The following is a 20,667-nucleotide window of genomic DNA, read 5'->3' on the forward strand; positions in this document are numbered from 1 at the left end:
TTGCAAAAATGTTTTAGTAACTGCTGAAAAATGCAAATGCCTAATTTTTCTACAGTGAAGGAAACAGACTAAAGAATATGGGAATTTATGAGGGAAGGTGTGAATCCCTAGCTTCAGTTCTCTATTCAAGATGGAACTTACCAGGTGATTCTTCCATCCCTTTCAAAGTGAACTTTGATTTTTAAATTTTACATTTATTTTCTGTAAGTCATAAATATAATCACCAAGCAAATATTAAGATAGATAGCTTGATTTGGAGGAAGGAAGAGACCAAGAAACAGCACCTCTGAGGAATCCATCATTCCCCTAGTCTTCCAGTAGAGACTTGAGAATAGTTGCTGGTTTATCTTTACAATGTCCCCAATATTTGTGTTTGGGGATTACTGATCATTAAGATTACTGATGATTCAACGTAGCCAAAAAGCCCAGTGCAACAGTGGCTAACTCTTTGGCCCACTTAGAAAAGTCATACATGGGAAGACCCTGAGCAGGGATTCAGATTTATAAAGATGTCATTGATTTGGCTCTGCCTGTAGCAAATAAGACGTCAATGATCCCTTGCTCTTAAATAGAAAAAGCCCGCTTCCTCTTGAAGCTCAGAACCTGAATCAGCAATTAACTAGAGACTTACACTGAGTGTATTGTCCAAAGAAAACTAAATAATGTAACAAATAAGCCTCGAATCTCGGGAGTTTAACAGAATGCAGTTTATTTCTTATCACATGAAGTCTAATCAACGTTTGGCTTATGATGACAAGGACTTGTCTCATGCCCTATTGTGGTTCTACCATCCATCCCCTTAGGCCTCAGAGTCCCTCCTGGGTTCCTCTGCATCTAGCCAGCAGAAAGGGAAAGAGAGAGCATGGAGGATTAGAAGTAGCATGCCTCATCCCCACCCACATTCCACTGGCCAAAACTCAACCCTTGGCTACATCTAACTTAAAGGGAAGCTGGGAAATGTAGTCTGTACCATGACAATAAGCTCTCTGTTATTGAAGACCCTCTTTTTAGCTCTACTTTGGGATTTGGATTTGGCTCTGGACAAGTCATGTGGCCAAATATAAATCTCCATCTTAAAAATGGTGGTAACTCCATCTGCCCTTTGCTGTCTGAACAGGGATTTGGAGAGAAGTATTGAAACATAAAAAGGTTCCTAGAAGAACCATCTGGTCTAGCCTCTTTAGGCAAGGTCATTGTCATTATCCCCATGTTATAGATCACTTGCCCAATATGACACAGCTAGTTTATGGCAGGTCTGGTATTAGAACCTAGATCTCCTTTTTTTTTTTAAGTTCAGTGTTCCTTCCACCATATTCTGTTCACTATTCTCTTATGAAAACAGTTGTATAGAATATACTTTTGGAAAGCTGATATACAGTCACTGGATAGCCTTTAATCTTGTATAATCACTAAAAACAGCTATTCATATTATTTAAAATCCATGTGAGTTTTTTTTTTCCAAGTCTTACTTATACTCAGGCTCAGAATAGCCAGGCATTGGTCTATGCCCTATACATGTATGAGCTCATTCAATTCTCACAATAACCATAGGAGGCAGAGACTATTATTATCCTTACTTTGTAGATGAGGATGTTGAGGCACAGTGAAGGTAAGTAACTTGCCCAAGGTTTGACAGCTAACAAGTGACAGATCTGGGATTTGATCCCAGGCAATCTGGCTCCAGAATTCAGCCCTGGATTATTTTACCACACTACATCTCTGATCTGGTGGACTCTGTGTCCAGCTCTCTCTGGTTTGTCCAACTGATGCAGACCCTGATACTGAGGATTTAATAATATTCTGAATTTCCTCTCTTAGTGATTGACCTTGAAGGTCTGATAGGGAGTCATTTGTAAATCTGCTGAGGCATGAATTTGAGCCCCAAGCATATGAAATTGCTACACAGAATTGAGCTACTTAACCTAGGAAAGGAGCCCAATCCCCAACCTCCAGTTCTGACATTCCAGTAAGGCTTTTTTGTTTCTCTTTTTTAAAAATTTGCTCTACTTATCACTGGGTAGGCAGTAACTATTGTAAAATAATAAAAATGTGTGTTATTTAGTGAAAATCAGGCATCCAATGAAGGACTCTTCTGTGCAAGGTTAAAAGGCAGTTGATTTGTTGGGGGTGGGGCAAGACAAGCACAGTCACTTCACTCTTGAGTAAATTGCTAGTTCGGGTTGTTTTGTCTATCTAGTGTTACATAAGAAACCACCCCAAAACTTACTGACACAAACAGCAATCAATCTATTGATTTAAAATTCTGCAGTCTGGGATAGGCTCACTGGGCAGGTCCGCTAATCTTGCTGGTGGTTAGTCAGTTGGTATGTCACCTGGGGGCGAGGCTCACCTGGGACTCCGGGCTGGATGTGCTTCTTTCACTTATAGTGTCAGGGCTTCTCCCTTTCCAAGCAGCCTGACCATGAGGTCCCTCCGCATAGTCTGCTCAGTAGGGTAACTGAACTTCTTACCTACCTGGGTAGTGTTCCCAAGAGCACAAAGGCAGAAACTTCCAGGATTTCTCAAGACTGGGCCTCTGACTTGTTTTACCAACAGAATGAGGCAAGTCACACATCCAGGCCAAACTCCAGGGCAGGGAATAAACCAAGGGTGTGAATACTAGGAGGCCTGGAAACAGACTGCCACAGTGGTAAAGTCAGAAGCTTCTGTATTTACAAATCTGAGGATTCCCAAAGGCCTCAGAAGTTAACTGTACATTAAAATGTAGGTCAAATAAAGTCCATTATTTTTACTCCAATGGAGAGAGGCTGTTATATATGCTTGGTTCTTCCTCCATCCACAGACTAACTAACAGATCATTTATGCCCATGAAAGTATCAATGCTGTAGATGTGACTGCCCCAAAGGAAAGAGAACTGAAGCGTGTGACTTCTGCTCTCTTGCCTCTCCTATACTGTATCTCAAAGATATTAATTTTTTAAAAAGGTAACAGTACTCACCCTCAGACATAAACTAAGAATAATATCTGAAAAGTCGGGAGCATATCAAGTAGATCTCCATCTATGCTTTCCTAGCAAGTCACACGTTCTGAGGTGACTTAGCATGCAGAACAGAACAGAAGCCCCTGACTGCCTCAGAAGGTAGAGCAGCTCTCCTGCAGAAATGGGTTAGTAAGTTCAATTGTCAGGGTTCCATTTCCGAACATCTTCCCCAGGCCCTTGAATCACTATAGCCAATGGAGGTACAGTGGCTACTTTGATGTACCACCCACATTCCCCTTCCTCATCATGACTGAAGCACTCATTCCCTAAGTACTCATTTGTCAGATCTGGGCACTGGTGGCTGACAGCTCACAGCCAAGACCCTCTTGGGGAATTGTCCGTGGCTGAAGAGAGCTACCTTGCCTAAGGTCATACCCCTTCCCAGGTCAGCACAAATCTAATGACCTGTCACCTTGCCTCAAATTAGGATTCTGTAGGGCCTTCCCAGCTCCAGAAATCCCCCATGGGAGTGGCCAAGCCATTGTTGTGACTGTATCACAGCCCAACTTTTCTCTTTGCCCAATCATGCTTAATTCTTCCATAGGAGTTGAGCATTTCCTACTAAGCTTCCCACGCACCAATGTCTGCCTCAAAGTCTACTTCCAGAGAACCTGACCCAAGATAGAGGGCTTGTACACCAGATTGCTTCATATGACAGCTTGGGCCACTGTAGCACACATAGAAGCAGGATGCACAACATGGAACATCCTTAAAATCTTTCAGTTGGGAAGAGATGACAAATACTTAAGCAATAATATGAGAAAATGAGCAAATATTATGTAACAGAGTCATAAGTAAGTCTGATGCCTCAATGATTTTTTTTTTTGCCTTCTTTACTCTACCCTGCACAACTTCCCCCAAAGTTATTCTTTTAGGGGATGGGTGATTCATGACATTGATTATATGGTTAACAATTGAACCTAAGCGCTCTCCCACCTGATTATTTCTTCCTTTGGGTATGGCACTGGCAATCAAAATTTATCTTTCAAATTAAGGCTATAATTATATTTTGATAAAGATCTAGCAATTCAATGAGAATGAAATTTTGAAGGTTGCCAGGATACGGATGACTCTGGGTTATAGAGAAGGGTTTGCATGCAGAATACTAATAGGTGGTTCAGCACTCTTATCTAGACCTTTCCAATAGCGTCTGATAATGCAGGCCAATCAAGTACTGTTTCTCTGCTATTATTCTAGGAGGATAAAAGTGATGAAAGATATAAGCAGGGTTTCAAGAATGAAAAGGTGATTCATCAGATGTCTATCTCACTAGAGTTAAGAAATAGAGTAATAATTATGTGGTGTTACCTAAAGATATAGGAGACAAAAGCTTTCTCTTACTTCCTTGCCTCCTCTTTTATTATAAATAAAAGCAAGATTTCTTAGATATTGGGTTGTTGTTTTGTGTTGGGACATAAGGACCTATGTTTGCAATGGTGTTGACTTCTAGGAAAATAGAAACAGTGGAAATGTGTGTGATGTCATATTCTCATTTTTTTCTTTACCTTTCTTTTACCTTTTATACTGTCAGATTATTACTCATTCATTCATTCACCAAATATGCTGTCTCAAGTATTGTGCAGGTCCTGATAAGGGATCTAAGAAAGTTTAAAATGAAAAAGCACATATGAAAATAATAAATATGTGTAACAATACAATACAATAGCACCTGACATGTTTTTCTGGGGGAGGAAGAAGGGATAATGTTTTTTATTGAAATAACACTTACATTAATACAATTAAATTCTATACAGGTTTTAAGTGTTTAGTTCATTGAGCTCTTACATATACATTTGTTAACTCCTCTTGAAATAATATACACATAGACATACCTCAGAGATATTGTGGGTTCTGTTCCAGAGAACCTCAATAAAGCAAATGACACAATTTTTTTTATTTCCCTGTGTATGTATATATATGTTATGTTTATACTATACTGCAGTCTATTAAGTGTGCAATAGCATTATGTCTTAAAAATAATGCATACTTTAATTTAAAAATACTTTATTGCTAAAAATGCTAACCATCACTGAGCCTTTAATGAGTCATAATCTTTATGCTGGTGGAGGGCCTTACCTTTAATTTGTAAAAACAGAAATATCTGTGAAATGGAATATAGTGGAGTACAATAAAATGAGGTATGCCTGTATGGTACTTTTCCATAACCCCAACATTTTTAGTACCCATTTCCAATCTTCTACCCCCTTTGGCAGCCATTGTTCTGATTTCTATCACATAGATTAGATTTGTCTGTTCAAGAGCTTCAGATAAATTGAATCATGCAGTATGATTTTAAGTAAATGTCTGGCTTCTTTCATTCAGCATAATATTTTTTGAAATTTACCTATGCTATTACATGTATCAGTAGTTCATTCCTTTTTATTGCGGAACAGTAATCCATTGTAAGAATATACCACAGTTTGTTTATCCTTTTAGTTAGGCTGGTTCCAGTTTGAGGTTATTATGAATAAAGCTGCTACGAATATTTTTGTACAAGTCTTTTTGTGGATTTATGTTTTCATTTCTCTTGGGTAAATATCAAGGAGTGAAATAGTCATAGGGTAAGTGTATGTTTAGTTTCATAAGAAACTGGCAGAGATTCTTCCAAAACTGTTGTACCATTTTATACTCCCACCAGCAATGTTTTACAGTTCTTGGTGCTCTGCATTTTCCCAAACTCTGTCATTCCAGCGGATATAAAATGGTATCTCATTGTGGTTTTAATTTGAACTTCTCTGATGACAAATAATGTTGAATACCTTGTCATGTGCTTATTAGACATTCATATAGCTTCTCTTGTGAAATGTCTAGTTAAGTCTTTTCCTTATTTTTAACTGGGTTCTTTTTATTATTGTTTTGTAGGAGCAGTTTATATACTCTGAATGAAAATTCTTTATCAGATATATGAATTGCAAGTATTTATTCCCAGTCTGTGCCTTGCCAATTTATTTTTAATGATGCTTTTTTGATAAACAGAACATTTTAAATTTTAACCAAGTCCATTCATCACTATTTTATTTTTTGGTTAGTCCCTTTTGAGCCTTGCCAGAGAAATCTGATTCCCTAAAGTTCATGAAAAAATTTACATGCGTTTTCTTCTAGAGGTTTGATTGTTCTAACTTTTATATTTAGATCTATGACCCTTCAGTAATTACTTCTTATGTGGGGGTAAGGAGTGAGGTAGGGGTCAAAACTTACTTTCCTCCCATATGTATTATTCAGTTGTTTCAGAACCATTTGGGAAACAAACAAACAAATAAATAAGCAAACAAGTTTTTCTTTTCCTGAGTTGAATTGATTTAATGCCTTTTTCAAAAAATCAATTGTATGTGTGTGAGTATTTCTGGACTCTTTGTTCTGATCCATTGATCTATATGTCCTCTCGTGCCAAAACCACACTGTCTTGACCTCCACAGATTTATAGTAAGTCTTGAAATAAGGCAGTATAAATCCTCCAAATTTGTTCTTCTCTTTCAAGATTGTTTTAGCTATTTTAGCACCTATGCATTTTCATATACATTTTAGAAACAGCTTATCACTTTCTTTAAAAAATGCTGGGATTTTTATTGGCCATTGATTTTAATTTATAGATTAATTTTGGAAGAATGGATATCTTTAGCAGTGTTTTGTCTTCTAATCTTTGCGTATATTATAGCTTTGGATCATATAGGCCTTTAATTTATTTTAGCAATGTTTTGCAGTTTTTAGTGACTCTCACATCTTTTGTTAGATTCATTCCTATGTATTTGATATTTTTATGACATTGTAAATGGTATTCTTTCTTATTTCATTTTCCAATTTTTACTACTAGTATGTTAATATATGAATAATTAAATAAAATGTTTTTATATATTTACCTTATATCTAGTGACTTTTCTAAACTCACTCTTTTTAGCAGTTTTTGTAGATTTCATAGGGTTTTTAACCTTCACAATCATATTGTCTGATAATGATAGTATTTACTATTTCCCTTCTTATATCTTATTATACTGGTGAGAGTAGATGTTTTGCTTTCTTTCCAATCTTAGGGGAAAGCAGTTAATGTTTCACCATTAAATATGATGTTAACTAGAGATTTTTCAGAGGTGTCTTTCATCAAATTTTGGTATTAAGATTATACAGGCTTCCTACAGTGAGTTGGCAAATGTTCTCTCCTTTATTTTTATGAAAGAATTTGTGTAAATTGGTATTATTTCTTCCTAAAATGTTTTATGGTATTTGCTGGTAAAGCTACCCAGGCCTGGAATTTTCTTTGTGGAAAGGGTTTTTGATTAAGAATTTTATTTCTTTAAGAGATATGGGAAAATTTATATTTTCTATTTCTTCTGTGTCCCTTGCTAGGTCTCCCCCCTATGAATTGTTTATTTTATCTAAATTGTTGAATATATTAATACTAAAGAGAATGGACTTAAGCAGACAAGAAGGGGAGTGCTAGGGAAAGAATGGTGTGAGAAAAGACATGGGAGTGGGATCTCCAATGGTGTACATTTTTGGACATAGGTTATGCCAATCTGGTTGAGGGGAAAACTATGGGTGAAGGAGAAGTGGAAAATAATGTTTGAAAAACAGCTCACAACTGGGTCAATGCCAAATGAAGAGTTTGAACCTTTTGTAGGCAATGAAAAACCCCTAGATGACTTTCAAACAGGGGCATGACCTGTAGAAATGATACTTCAGAAAGATTGATTTGAAACTATGTGCTAGTAGAAAGGAGAGAGTAGCAGTAAATGTGATTCTTTTAGAATGGCTGCAGTATGCAGGGGTGAGCATTACCAAGACGAAAGTAGTCTGATAAAGAATAAAACTAGGAAGAGTCTAGTGCTTGAAGCTTTCTCAAGGTAAAGGCCTTTGAATATTTATTTCTCTGCACACAACATAATATTATGCACCTGGTACACACTTGTCACACTTTATTTTTATTGCCTCTGCTCCCATATCTGCCTCGTCACCTAGACATCCAGCACCTCCAGGGGAAAATTCAAGGTTTATTGATGCTAAAGTACTAGTATATAGCCATGTAGTAGCCAATTAATACCAAGTGAATGAATGACACCTGAAAGCATGAATGAATAAATGAATAGGCAGAATAAAGAAAAACTGTATTAGTCAGTATAGGCTATGCTATGCTACGATAACAGACAAACCAACAGAGCTTAGTGCCTTAATACAATGAAAGTTCTATTTCTTCCTCACATAAAGTGTGATGTGAGTCTAGAACACATAGTCACCAAGCAGTAGAGGAAAAGAGAGAAGCAAATATCTTGGGAGATTTTATAAGGACCAAACATCAAAGTGGTATACATTACTTCTGCCCACATTCCACTGGCTAGTAGCCAATACTCTGTCATTTGGCCCTAATCTAACTGCATAGGAAGAGGGAAAATGTAGATATGCTCATGGACATTGGGTAAACACTAAGAAGAACATTTAGAAAGAAGTAAAAGTGAATCCTAATAACTATTTATTATTGCTGACTGCCTGAGAAAAACCTAAGCCCCAGAGACACTAAGGGACTTACTGAGGACCACCCACACAGACCATAGACCAGTTCTGCCAATAGAACTGAGTTTCCCTGGTCTGCCTTTTAGGCCTTAATAGTTATCATCTCAGGGCTCGCTTACAGCTAAACTAATTTTTAGATGCCAACTCCTCCAGAAGGAACTGCGAGCAGAACAAATCACTAATAGACTTCGCCGTCAGTTACCCTGTAGCTCTAGCCAAAAGCACAAATGGAGAAAGGTACGATATGGGTCAGGGCTGGAAGTTTTGATGATGAACCTCCCAGGAGGCAGCAAAGCAGTCCTGCTCCATGAGGCATCTGCGCTATGCTCATGCCAGCTGCCTAAAGAGAACTCCGCGTCCTTTGTGATCTGGAATCTCCCATTCTGGATCAAAGTAGCTAACTTGGCAGGGCCCAGAATGCATGGCGAAGGCACTGTGGCCTCAGCAGTCACTGCTGGGGGTGAGTCAGAGGGCTTCATCTGTCACAGGAGGGTGAAAAAGGAGGAAAGTTGCCTTCCTGGGCTGGACTGTAGTTACTGTTTAGTTTTCAGAGCTGGTATGAGGGTCAGAGATGATGAAGGCTAAGCCAATGGCACAAAGTTTGGCACATAATGGGCTCTCAGGAGGTGTCATTGATGAAGATGATGATAGAAATGGATAGGAGAAAATGAAGTCTCCCATCTCTTAAAAAATTGGGGGTGGGGTGCTACTGAAGAGAGCCTGCTGCTTTTCCCCTGAGGCTGCCTTCCTAAGCAGGACTGTGCACAGTCTCACAGAACCCCTGCACCAATCAGTGGTAGCTGCATTTAAATAGAGTGAAATTAAAAAATGCAAATAAATGGTAGAACTCAGAAAATGAGCCATCAGAGAAATGAGAAGTGAACCAACTGGAGGAAATAGTGAAAGAAAGGATTAAAGGAAATAATGTATCTATAAAATGAGGAAAGTAAAAATGATATATTCTAACACCCTTTCCCTTACCCATTCTGTTCCTATACTCTGGCTTTGTTGTTCCTCAAATACTCAAACATGATCCCACCCAGGAGCCTTTGGATTTTTTGTTCTCTCTACTTGGAATTTTTTTACTGCACAGTTTCACTTAGCTGCCCCCTTCATGGGATCAAATATCTGCTTAAATGTCACCTTGGCAGAGAAGCTTTCCCTAACTACCTATCTTAGTTTGGGTTTCCCCAGAAGTAGACCTTGAAACAAGGATTGGAGTACAAGTGGTTTATATGAGTGGTAAGTCCAGTATCACCTGCAGGGGCGTGGGGAGGAGAGATAGAGGAGGGAATGTATCTTATAAACATGTGCTATCAAGTAGTCACCATGCAGTCAGTTGGAGCTCAGTCCTGCTGAGGAACTCTGGAAGAAGTGAAGACCACACTTCTGGTGCCCTCAGAAGAAAGTATCTGTCATTGGTGAGGGCTGCTCTCAGGGGCATGCATTCTCTAATACTTCTTGCTTGCCCTGCTTGTGGGCCAAGCATTCTTCCATTGCCAGCAACAACAACAAAAAATCACTCCTGGGCATAGTGTCAGAGATTAATGGGGACTTCCCTTTGGAATGTGTAGGTGAATTCTAAGGGGATGCTGTCAAGGAACTAAGCTTATCTGCTATACCATCCTCTCTAAAATAGTGCCCCTACCACTCTTTATCCCCTTTATCCACTTGCTTACTTTCTCACAGAACTTATATCACCTGACATTTCTGTATGCTTATTTGTCATCTGTCTCCCCTACTAGCCAGCAAGCTCCAAGAGGACAGAGATCTCATATGTGTCTCAGTACCTCAGGCAGGGATAGAATTCAATAGATGCTCAGTAATTATTTGTTGAATAATGAATATTCAGAGAAAGATAGAAACATGTTGATATCACTGTTACCCTCAGCAGATGAAGGTATGGGAGAAGCAGGGCAGAATAAGTTGAAGGAACAAAGGTTAACATTATACAATGGAGGGCCATGGCAGGTGCCTGATTAATATTTATTGAGTGAGCAGTGTCACTGTTTTTTTTTTTTTTTTTTTTTTTTTTTTTTAATGGACAAAGAATGAAGAACAGAGCATGACTAGTTGTCAGTCCAGTTTCTTAGTCTGATTTTTCTGGATACTCAAGGATTTCATTCTTGTCATGGTCATGAGAGCTATTACTTTTGCCCCATATACCAAATGTAGAAAACTACCAATAACAGGAGTTTCTTTACAGGCTGGAAAATGTAATATATCTAAAAAGGGCAGGCTAGTCGTGGTCTGTTAGAGGGCCAGGCTCTCACCAAGGACTACAGGGAAAGGAGTGTTTAGGGGACAGAAAAAAGGAAGTGGAGAAAGACAGTGATAGAGAAAGTTCAGTCTAGGGAAGTAGCAGGCAAAGGAAAAGCCTAACAATCTTTGAGTTTTCACTAACAATTGAATATTCAACAGGGATTTTCCTAATTCTTGAGATGCACCTTTTGGAATCTATCCCACTCCAAAGCCCTAAATCCATACTTGTTACGGAAAAGGCCCTGGTAGTCCCAGAATTCAGACCCTGGCTTGAATTCACCCCAGAAGGAGAGAATTTCTAGTTTGTTACCCCTGAAAAGGCAGTTTGCTTAGACAGCCCTAGCCGATCTTGCTCTCTGTGGATTTGCAGAAAGCCCTATCACAGAGGAAACTGGTATTCCTGCAATGGGCTTCAGCCAGTACCCAATATCTAAAAAAGACCTGAGAGGGCACAGTGGTAAGCTAACACAATGGCTACAGAGATGGGAATCTAGCCACCTTCGTGTATCACTTGTCCCAGGTGGATTTTGTTCTAGAAAGAGCAAACCTTTACCTGGGTGGATAAAGGCAAATAAATGTGCTCACCAAAACTATTGTTTAGACAGCCTTTAAAAGAAAGTAAATAATAATAATAATAATAATAAAAGAGTCAGAACATTGGCTGAAAGTTATTCCCAGGTTGAGACCATTCCTTTCCTGATCTTGCTCTTTTGCCAAATTGTTCTGGCTTTGGTGTCTCTGATTGCTGAAGCTCTGCACTGTGACCCTCAAGGAAAGTTGATATATGGAGCAGAAAGACACTGTGAAGGCAAGAACCGTGTGGGGTTGGCCAATTTGGTCTGAGGGCACTGAGAAGGCATCTCAGCATAGGCTAGCTGCAGTCACTCCCTGGCACCCATGCACTGCCGGAGGATTGGCCCAGAAAAGAAATCAAACACAGTGATTTGGCTAACTGGGTGCTTGCAGCTTCCACTGAGTAGATGACTTACAGAGGTATGTGTCAAGACAGAATGACTCTGCCTGTAGATTTCTAGAGATAATTTGGAGTTAGTTTTGGAAGAAAGAGCAAAGGAGGAGGAAAAGCCAGCACTTAGAGCAGCAGGAAAGCAGAGTCCTATTTAGTGTGCCCTCCACACAATCCTCATTTCTGTGGATGCCCTGAAGCGACTTGTAATTCAGCCTGATTTCCATGCATCTGGTTTTCAAGGGAAAGCTTTTGTTAATACTGACTGTAAATTGAGGGGCTGGCTTTAGAGATGTTTTCTGAAGAACAAAATCGTTTGCAGATTATTTCCAAAGCATGCCAGCATATTTAACAACATTAAATAACCTTATTCATTCATTCAACAAGCGTTTACTGAGTACCTACTGTGTACCTGATTCTGTGCTTGGTGCTGAGATATTCAAAAGAAATACTCTTTGTCCTGAAAAGCATACAGCCTGACAGGGAAATAAGCAACTACAGCAATGTATGGATAGTACTGTCATATTGACCCTATCCCCACCAATTCAGAAATGATCATAATTTTGGGAAGGATTGATATAAGGATTCTATTTGTGGTAGACTAGAAAACATGTGTTTAAAACAAACTAAAAGAAAAAAGATGAAGCATTAACCATTCCCCTACCTAAAAATACAAATGACTTCAAGGGCCATAGAAGCATCCATTGACAGGATATAGCAGTGAAAGTAGAATCCCACTTTGGTGAACAGATAATGTTTCAAAGCATTCCCCTAAGAAGAGCAACCCTCTGATTGCAGTGTGGCCATCTGAGTTGAGGGGATGGGACCCACAGGAAGAAAAAGTACTGAAAGTACAGAGATAAACAGTAATACAGTAGGAACCATGTCAGAGGCCCAGAAGGGACCAAATGAGTAGCCATGACAATGATACAGTCACTTTAGTGAATCAGTGTAATGTGAGCTGCTATAGCAAATAACCTCCAATATCTAAGTGACTAATAACATTCAGGTTTATTCCTAACTTGCATAATGTCCAAATGGGATTTTCTTCTTTGGTGGGTAGCTCCTCTCCTAGGTGAAGTTCAATGATCTAGGTTCCTTCTATCTCATGAATCTACTGTCTTCAGAATATTCCTCCTAAGCTATCAAGAACATGAAGGAGAATCTGTGGGAAGGCTGTGCTGGAAGTGGTGCATATCACTTCTGCTCACATTCTACTACTAAACCTAAATACATGGCCATATCCAACTGCAAGGGAGGCTGGCAAATGTCATTCAGCTGTCTGCATAGGAAGAAGAGGAAATTACTTTAATAACCAGCTAAGCCAGAATGCCACACTGAACTTGAGGAAGAGGTCATTCCATTAGAGGTCAGCTCCATATGGATAGGGACCCTCTCTCTCTTCCTTTGAGGCCTAGTTGAGAATTTCATGCCTTCCTGGTCATTAGATCTCCACTGTCATTTACTCTATGCCATGCCTCCCACTAGCCTTGCTCTCTCTCATATCCATCCCCCAGAGTGCTTATTACTACCTGATTATATCCTTCCTTATTAATCAGGTTGTTTCCTGGCCTTGTTCCTACCTGAATATAAGTTCCACAGGGCAAGGATTGTGTCTGTCATGTCCACCATTGTATTATATTCCAGTGCCTAGCACAGTGCCAGGCATGTGGGAGGTTCTTAATCACTCATTGCTCAATGAATGAATTAAACTATTGGGCCCTGGGGATCTTCAAGGACTTTATGGAAGAGGTACAGTTTGAACTGGGTATTGAGTAGAATTTATCTGGGAGGAAAGAGATCAGAAGACAGGAACTAAAAAAGACTAAAAAAGAGATAGAAAGGGCCACAAGATGCATAGATTGAACCATTTATATAGTTTAGCCACATCCATTCAACCCACTTACTTGAACTTCTATAACTAATAGGTCAGTGGTCTCAGACTGTTGCTTAGCTAAAGGGTGCAAAAGATACACAAGAAAGTCCGTCTCTATTCTCAAACAACTTGTCTTGAGCTCTGCTTTGAGGGGCAACTAAGACATTCTCCATTATGTAGCAGCTTCCTCATCTTGGCCACCAGGGCTCTCCAGTGAAAGATTTCAGCCTTCCTTTCCAGAATGACTATGTCTTCCCAAATGGACATCTGCTCTTATGTAAGTGAGAAAGTGGGGTAGCAAGGCAGAAAGTGGTGAAAGGCTTTGAGATCAGATGTACTCACTTCAAGTCTTAGCTCTAGCATTTATAATCTTTGAGCAATTGGGCAAGTTTCTTAACCACTCTGTGCCTATTCAGTACATTGAAGATAATCAAATGTGCTTCCTTGGTTTATTGTGGGACCCAAATGAGATTGCCTCTATCAAAAGCCTAACCCAGTGCCTGGTTCATGCACATGCTAAGTGGTATTGTATTTCTCCTTGGCAGCCTCTAACCTGCCTACCTCTGCTTCACACAACTCCTGATCTAGCTGCAGTGGTCCTTCTGGGACCCACACTGAGACTTTTCAACCTTCATATTGGGTTGCCTTGTAGAAAATTACAAGTATTCAAATCTTTCTTACCTCAAAATGAAAATTTCATATGGCTCTCTTTTAGCATTTTCCAACCTTCCTGCTAATTCTATCTGTCACTCCCACCCCATTACCACTACTTCAAGGTTACTTCTTCCTTGTACTCCTTGCTGACGCAGAGAGCATTTCTCTTGAATCTTTGGCGCAGAGATTCTCTCAGGGTGCACACTTGATCCCACCTGGGATAATAATCTAATCTCTCTTATTTGGCTCCTAGGTTATAAACCCATCAGGGCACTGATGATGTCTCTTTCTCTTTAAAGTACATCTCATAGTAACTTGAACTTAATGAGAGATGACATATTCTATTTCCCAGACCCAAGTATAATTAGACAGGGACTCCAGTATACTCAGAGATCTGTTGGTAGGCCTCTGAACCATGTTGGCCAGCACTGGGGCCCAAGGCCCTTGTTCTCTAATGAGACCCTTTAGATTAGTTGCCTGTATACATATCTTTCCCCCCCTCTTCTCCTCTTGCCTCTGCCTGCCTCCTTAGCAAATCAAACTGAAAAGAGAAACTTGACAGATATGTCTTGAAGTTGGGAGAGGAAAATAGGGTGTCATTTATCCATTTTGAAAGATTATTGAGTTTTTGGATCATCATTTGCTTATTTAAGAGCTATAAGGTTGAACCATATGAAATCCACAATAACCAACTATTTTGACCTACAAAAATATCATTTTCATATGTTTCAACCTAGTGTTTTGGTATTTGGGCTCATTCACATCTGAAGTGGTCTGATCCTTGTGTGTGGTTCATTCAGTCAAAGTCTTGGTAGAGAGATTCCCCAGAGAGGCTTCTCATAACTTCTCAGGGCCCATAGCCTTCAGGAGATTCTGCCATTGCTTATGGAGTTTTCATCATAGGCTCTGGATTAAAAAATGCTTGTTCATTTTCCTTTTCCCTGCAGGTGCCAACATATGTGTTTTATCTCTGGATAAATGCCAAGACCTCCAAGCTTGAGTTTTCAAGTCTTCTGGAGATCAAAATCTCTCTTTATCGCCACATGGACTTTTCTGTGATGTTACTCAACAAACCCAGTCCAGCTTCTCTAAGGGCCACTGGCTCAGTTCCCAAGAGACAAGGAGGGAATGGAAGGAACTTCTAGTTTTCTAAATATTGCAACACATGGGGCATATGAACATGAAGGGCAAAAAGGCATTTTCGTTTTTCTCAGATAAAGTGTAAATTAAAAATGTAGAAACTTTAGATGGATTTTAGTTATTTATAAAATAGATCCACCTAAATGGGGCAGTGGAGGTCCAGTGACCTGTTAAATGCCACACAGGAGTCAGGACCCTGGGAATAGCCAGGGTGCCTGTACCATGCTCCTGTAAAAGGCAGCCTCCCCTCAGCCAGTCCTCCAGGCTATGACCTTCTCAGCTAGTATTCCAACCAGGATCCAGAACTAGCTAACCAGGGTTCATCACTGCCACACTGGGATATTTTGACAACAAATTCATTTTAAGCCACTTTGGCATTAAACTTTTAAAATTAGCCACCTGCACAATCAAGATATCCCAAATTTAAATGCACATGCTTGTGTGCTGTGAAGGTTACATTCCTAAAACCCCTAAGACTATTGGTTTTCTGCACATATTCCCTCACCCTTATCACTTCAGTGCATAGAAGCTGGACTTAGATCTCTCAGAACTTGCATTCTTTGCCTGAGGGCTTTCTCTGGCCAGTAGCCTATTTTTTTAGAACTACCAGGGAAATATTGCTCTGGTGCCTAGGTAGCCCTCAGACAATGACTGACAGGAAGTGGTAGATAAATATCCCAACTTTCTTGCTTGTAAGGTGTGTGTTCTACACTGGCTTCTGTTTGCAATCCAGCCCCAGTTACCCACCATGATAGCATGCTCTTAAACACACCCTTTATTGGTTTCCTTCCCTTCCCCTTTTTACTTCCCCACCCCCCCTTACTGGTAGCTTTCTAGCATTACCTCCCAAATAAACTACTTGTACCTACCTGAACCTTTGTCTCAATGCCTGTCTTAGGGAAACCCAAACTATTATTTTCATTCTCTGAGCCTGTCTTCCACAGGCATATAGAGGCATTGAGGCATTGACCATGGAAAGAGGACCTCCCTAGGTATCGCTGCAGACTCAGCTAGACTCAGGCTAATTGAGTCGGAAGATAACACATCTTTTCTGACTCCAGATTCAGTGTATTGTGTGTTAAGTATCCCCCATCATATAGCTTATGCTGTATCTTTTATAAGAGAGCACAGAACTCATAATAAATGTCTAGGTTTTTGTTGTGGAAAGATCCTCAGAAAAGAATTCCTTTTGGCTTGCAGGCTCATGTACTTAATAGTTTCTTTGTTGGCCCAATAAAGGGCATCACTACTCTTCCACCTACGAAAATACTAATTAGCAAGTAATAATTCTAAGTAAGTGCAGTGGAGGTGGTATGTGGGACCTTTTGTAACTATTTTTAATTTTTTCATTGTTACTGATAATATCTAAGTATATTTTAAAAGACTAACCTCTACCTAAGAGAAAATATTTATTAGTATATATAATTGGGTGTCACGTGCTAATTACCTTACTGCTTCACAATTTAACTAAGACAAGCACATCTATCCAGGAGGACCAGAGAGGTTCTGTGCACCAAATTGAAAGCAGAACCCTTTCCTCTTACATCCAGTGGTTGTGTGCAGTGTCTCCTGAATAAAAAGGTGATTTCACTTGCTTTTTCTAAGCTGCCTTTCCCACTTCAGCTCCACTTTCTTCCCTTGAATGTCAAAGGTGCCCATGTTCATGACATCACATCTGTAGTTTGAGCAGGATGGAAGGGACTTAAAAACATATTAATCTTTGTGGGCAGTGCGTCATCTTTCCTCTCTATTTCCCTTCTTCCAAGGAACTAAGAGTACCAAAGGATGATACTCATGGTTATCCCTGTAACCAACCTCATCTGGTTCTTTGCAAATAATGAAAACATTTGTAACATTCAACCTTTTCTTAATCTTGGAAGTATTTCTTAACTATCCATTTGGCTCTCCTAAAAGATCAAATTCCTTATTTTTGCTCAGTATTATCTTTTTTTATACTTTAACTTGCAAACTTTTAAAACTGCCAGTGTCTCTTTAAGGGGTGTGGGGCTAATAAAGCAAAGGTTGAGCCAAGCTCCTATTCCTCCAACTCTGATTTAAACTTAGGCATGAACGCCTTGAAAATTGGAACAAATGTGTTAGGATTTGGTGATGGGCTGGTCATTTTCAGTCCAAGTTGCTAGAAAGCAAGCACTTTATCACTATCATCATGGCCTCTCTGGTAAACTTAACTTCATGGTTGATCTAATTATTAGATTGAGCTATCAATGTAGTTTTGTAGAGCAAACCAGCTGACTAGTACTAACTTATGACTTCAATCAAATACCTATCTTGTAGCCTTGATCTCTCATTCTTTAAACTAGTGCTACTCAATATGAGGTCTGCTAACTGGTGGTGACATCAGCATCCCTAGATAAATTGTTCTTTACTCCCTGGGCTGACATGCTTATGGAATCCTAAAATAAAAATGGCTAGTTCCTTAGAGAACAGGTGAGAAAGTGTGGGATTTTTTTTTTCGGTGGGAGGACAAACTGATAGATGTAATAGGTAACAAATCATTACTGAGAGAGATGAAGGGCGCAGCAGCCAGGCTGACTGTTGGTATGGGAGGAAGAGGTTGCCAAGGGAAGTGCATAGACCCAGGGTCAGGAGACCTGAGTTTTACTTCTGCCTCTGGCAAATATCAGCTCTGTAATCTTGGGTCAAATCTTTGAACTTCAATTTCCTCATTAATACATGAGAATAGTGGCCTAAACAGTAGTTTTCAATGTGCTGACTGCTATCAGAACAAGAAACACATTTTATATCTCAACCCTGCATATACACACATACATATACACATGCACACACATGTAATGGAAACAATAACTTCATAAAACACTACTTCATGTAGTGCACTTTGCTATTTTTCTATTTTCTTGTATTTAATTATTTTAAAAATACTAGTCATTATCTGATGAATGGATTTAACAATCCACTAATGGGTCATGCCCTGCAATTTAAAAAAGCACACAACTCTATAATCTCTGGGGTCCCTTCCAGTGGTAGAATCCAATGACTTTGCTAGCTGCGTAAAAGGAATTTTCTTAAAACAATAGATGAACTGTGACAGATGGCTACTTGCTTACATTCTGGATGAAGTGCATGGTGTATAACATGGCAGCAGAATGGCCTGAAGATAAACAAGTAAATTATAAACTGCTTCCAAGGAGTTCATAGTTCTGCAGCTCTGACAGTGACTCAGAGAATTAGGATCTCCAAGTCATTACACTGAATGCTGCCCAAGTCAACAACATCAGAGACTGAGGATATCCAAACTGTCAGAGAAGTTACAGGCTCTCTGGTAGTGGGCAGCCTTCTTTTCAGTTTTCAGATTGTCAGACACCCGCCCCCCTACCACCACCACCAGAGTGATCTCTAGTGGCCTCATCTTTGTTTATATATCACTTATCAAGAAGACAGGAAAATAAAGAAAAAAGAGAAACTTGGAGAGCTCCAGACTTTCCTCTTTTGAACTTGGACCCCAATCCTGGCCTCTTGGTCTTCTTTTGTTTCCAGTCCAGGAAAGGGAACTAACATTTAGTAAGCAGTAACATGGCAAGGACTTGATCATTTCATTGGATCCTCAGAACTGTTCTATAAAGGTTCCACGATTCCAACTTTACAGAGGAGGGTACAGAGGCCAAAAGAGTTCATTAACTCATTCTGGATCCACTGCTGTTGTGTGGAACCCCCAGCTTTCCATCCCAGAACCCATGGTCATTCCCCAACTGCATCCTGCCATAGCTTGAATACAAAGTCTTTCAGAGTGGATGATGTAACCTCACTTAATTTTGGTGACTAGTAGAAATAAGAGTCATAAACAGAACACAACAGGACTCAGGACTCAGAGAACAGAAGGTCCAAATCCTCATTTGTAAAGATGGGGACTGGAATACTGGAAATGTTTGGTAAAAAGCACAAGGGCAAAGAACAGCAAGTAGAACCCAGGTTTCTAGTGCTCTTTCCACAGAATGTTGGACATGAAAACAACAGTAACAGTAATAATTAAGCAGTACTCCTGGTATTTTGTTTTAGAAGATGGAGAAATATTTCTATGGGAAAAATAAATAAATATACAGATATGTTTCATTCTCTGGGTGCTGTCATGTTTCAGCGTAACCAAAAAATGCAGGTTTGGCTGCCTTCTGTAAGGAAAGCCAAACTTGTGAGATAAATGCTGGTGCAAAAAAAGAAAGAGGTTTTATTCAGGTGCCACCATCTAGGAGAATGGTGGACTCCTGTCTCAAAGACCATCTCCCCTTCCTGCTCAAGGCTGCTGCTGTTCTTATAGGGATAGGGAGGGGAGGGCTTTTTCCCATCCAATCATCTTTCTAGCTTTTGGTGGGCTGGGGCCCTGTCCAATCATCTTCTAGCTTTTGGCATGCTGAGTATAAGAACTGCCCCTTGCGCCATCTTGGCCAGTAAGAGAGTCTCCCTGAGGCTCCCTGCTGGTCTACAGTCATAGAGAGGGGAGCTGCAGGACCCTCATCAGGAAGACTAGAGTTGCCCGTGCCACCCCTTCCCCCATGCTGGACACAGTGCCTGCACATCCCGCACATCTGAAGGAGCCAGTTGGAGTCCACAGGAACCTCTGGATCCTGGTGTGCTGGAGTCCTCTGCACAGCCCAACTGCAGCCCACCCCTCCAAAGTTGCCAGCCAGGACTGACAACTGCCTATGGTAACATCAGGACACTGAAACTTGTCAGGAAGCTTAGATTTTTCTGATACTGAGGGGTCCACATTGGATGCTATATCAATAGTGGTGGACAAGTCAATATTATGGTTCTATAGACTAGGAAATCCAGCAGTAGGGGCAGACTGGGAACCTGGCTATGGCATTGGGCTGCTCCACAGGTGGCAGATTGTGAAGCCGCATCCCTCATGGCTAAGGTTCATGATCTGAAGAAGGGGTCAATGCACAAATGAAAACACTAGACAAGAAATATGAATTTAGGAATTATGGAGGAACCAGGTGGAAACTTCCCTCTAGAGGAGAAGCTCCCCGAAGCCCTGGACTGGTTAGCTTTTATTCAATTTTAGATACACATATTGCCCTCAGTTAGGCACGACAATCTGGTAGCAGACAGACTATCTCAAATGTCAGTAAATATTAGTAAAGATTTACTTTGAGACTATTAGGTCAGGAAATTGCTTCAAGCCACCACTATCTTGACAGAACAATCGGTGCATAGCTTTAGCCCTTGCTTAAAGCTCAAGGTTCATCAGCCTTCCGAGTTCCTTGTTGCACTTTCATGATAGTGTTTGAC

The 20,667-nt window shown here is 40.0% G+C and overlaps 1 protein-coding gene across 1 annotated transcript in view; it reads left to right on the plus strand.

Moving 5' to 3' along the window:
• Positions 1-20,667, plus strand: part of NHS (NHS actin remodeling regulator) — a 360,638-nt gene that overhangs the window by 274,188 nt on the left and 65,783 nt on the right. The window lies entirely within an intron of this gene.

This window comes from Plecotus auritus, assembly GCF_963455305.1.
Source record: "Plecotus auritus genome assembly, chromosome: X".
In the NCBI taxonomy this organism is placed as follows: domain Eukaryota; kingdom Metazoa; phylum Chordata; class Mammalia; order Chiroptera; family Vespertilionidae; genus Plecotus; species Plecotus auritus.